The sequence below is a fragment of the Pinus tabuliformis genome, chromosome 7, assembly GCF_031772625.1.
Source record: "Pinus tabuliformis cultivar Carrire ecotype Pingquan chromosome 7, CPIR1, whole genome shotgun sequence".
In the NCBI taxonomy this organism is placed as follows: domain Eukaryota; kingdom Viridiplantae; phylum Streptophyta; class Pinopsida; order Pinales; family Pinaceae; genus Pinus; species Pinus tabuliformis.
The window spans coordinates 1636150148-1636152647 of record NC_142293.1 but is presented as its reverse complement, the minus strand read 5'-3'; the positions used below and the strand labels follow the sequence as shown (position 1 = coordinate 1636152647).

Below are 2500 nucleotides of genomic sequence, written 5' to 3'. Positions count from 1 at the left end.
ACGAAAAGCAGTACGAGTTCCCAGGGTGGCCACCCTAGTCCTTCTCAATCTCCGTCCCCTGCAGTTCCCCCCTTTTTCCGAAGGCGTAGGGTTTTGGAAGCTTGTTCTCTATTTGAGCCTCCCCTTGTGAGCTGGTAGCCACGTTTGATATCTCTTGCTTTCCTGTTGTTTTCTTCCCTTCTTGCTTTTGGCCACTTAGCATTACGGAGAAAAGGTGGGATTGTTGTGGATTGGTGTTGGGAAGGACGAAAAGCAGTGCAAGTTCCAAGGGTGGCCACCCTAGTCCTTCTCGATCGTCGTCCCCTGCAGTTCCCCCCTTTTTGCGAAGGCACAAGGGTGGGAAGCTTGTTCTCTATTTAAGCCTCCCCCTGTGAGCTGGTGGACACATTTAATATCTCTCTTTATTTCATGTTTTTTTCTTCCCTTCTTCCTTTCAGCCCCTAGCTTTACGGAGAAAAGGTGGGATTGTTGTGGATTGGTTTTCGGGAAGGACGAAAAGCAGTGCGAGTTCCCAGTGTGGCCACCCTAGTCCTTCTCGATCGCCGTACCCTGCAGTTCCCCCCTTTTTGCAAAGGCACGGTGTTGGGGAAGCCTGTTCTCTGTTTGAAGCCTCCCCTTGTGAGCCGGTAGCGACGGTTGATATATCCCTTTCTCTCTTGTTGTTTTCTTCCCTTCTTCCTCGTGGCCCCTAGCGTTACAGAGAAAAGGTGGGATTTTTGTGGATTGGTGTTCCGGAAGGAATAAATGTAGTGCGAGCTCCCGGGGTGGCCACCCTAGTCCTTCTTGATCGTCGTCCCCTTCAATTCCCCCCTTTTGCCGAAGGCACGGGGCTTTGGGAGGCTTGTGCCTTGTTTATGCTTTTTTTTCTACCCTTTTCTTCCTTTTGGTCCCTAACTCTACGGAGAAAAGGGGGAATTTTTGTGGGCTGGTGTCAGGGAAGGGCTAAAAGCAGAGTGAGCTCCTGGGGTGGCCACCCTATTCCTTCTCGATCGTTGTTCCACACATTTCCCCCCTTTTTGCGAGGGCGTGGAGCTGGGGGAGATTTTCACCTGTTCGAGCCTCCCCCTGTGAGACACCTTTGTTTCTCTTTCTCTCATGCGTTTTTCCTCCTTTTACCCCTTGGCCTTACATTTGTTGTGGGGGGTGCCCCTATTCAGTTTTGTGGCTTATTTTTTGGTAATACACGTGGAAACGACTCTCGGCAATGGATATCTCAGCTCTTGTTACGATGAATAACGTTTGGGCATCGCATCCCATTCAAACACGCTCCCTGCAATATGCTAGGGAGCAGCGGATCTGGTCATCCATGCCCCATGTGGTGCGGTTGGCTGAAATACCTCAAGTGATGTTTCGTGGCATGCGTCGGCGAGCGGTGATCTTGTCCCCTTGGATGGGCAGTCGGCGTTAGCCGATGCGGGCTTTGTGTGGCATCGCTCGAACTTGCTTTGCTCTCTCTTGTCCTCCCATGGGGTAGGGCGGATTTAGCTCCAACTTTGCAACCCCAGCTCAGGCGAGAACACCCGCTGAGTTTAAGCATATAATTAAGTGGAGGAAAAGAAACTTACAAGGATTCCCCTAGTAGCGGTGAGCGAACTGGGAAGAGCTCAGCATGAAAATTGGGCGGCGGCGCTCCCTGAATTGTAGTCTGTAGAAGCATCCTTAGCGGCGGACCTAGGCCAAGTCCCTTGGTAGGGGGCGCCTGAGAGGGTGACAGCCCCGTCGGCCCGGGACCCTGCCGCATCACGAGGCGTTGTCGGCGAGTCGGGTTGTTTGGGAATGCAGCCCTAATTGGGTGGTAAATTTCGTCCAAGGCTAAATACGGGTGAGATACCGATAGTGAACAAGTACTGTGAGGGAAAGATGAAAATGAATTTGAAAAGAGAGTTAAAGAGTGCTTGAAATTGCCGGGAGGGAAGCGGACGGAGGCTGTCGATGCGTCTCGGTCGGATGTGGAATGGCTCAGGCTGGTCCGCCACTTGACTTGAGGTGCAAACCAACACGGGCTGTTGCATCGTCACAAGCATGGGTAGATTACTGCCTGTTGGTTTGCCACTGTGGTGGTCGAGGAACGAAGCGTGCGCCCTTGTGGCAGGCCGTGTTCACCTACGCGCTTGTGGTGTTGGTTGGCGGGCTTTCCATTTGAACCGTCTTAAAACACGGACCAAGGAGTCTAACATGTGTGCGAGTCGGTGAGTTTGAAAACCTGCAAGGCGCAAGGAAGCTGATGGGTGAGATCCCCTCTCTGGGGGGGGCATCGTCGACTGACCTTGAGCTTATGCGAAGGGTTCGAGTGCGAGCACACCTGTTGGGACCCGAAAGATGGTGAACTATGCCTGAGAAGGGCGAAGCTAGAGGAAACTCTGGTGGAGGCTCGTAGCGATACTGACGTGCAAATCGTTTTTCTGACTTGGGTATAGGGGTGAAAGACTAATCGAACCATCTAGTAGCGGGTTTCTTCCGAAGTTTCCCTCAAGATAGCTAGAGCTCACGCGAGATTTTT

General features: G+C 52.4%; 1 non-coding gene across 1 annotated transcript in view; it reads left to right on the top strand.

The window, feature by feature from the left end:
- Nucleotides 1-1496: 1496 nt before the first annotated feature.
- LOC149254607 (25S ribosomal RNA) overlaps nucleotides 1497-2500 on the top strand; it is a 3410-nt gene continuing 2406 nt past the window's right edge. Inside the window, exon 1 of the ribosomal RNA XR_016267767.1 lies at nucleotides 1497-2500. This exon is cut by the window's right edge and continues 2406 nt beyond it. This is a non-coding gene — a ribosomal RNA (25S ribosomal RNA).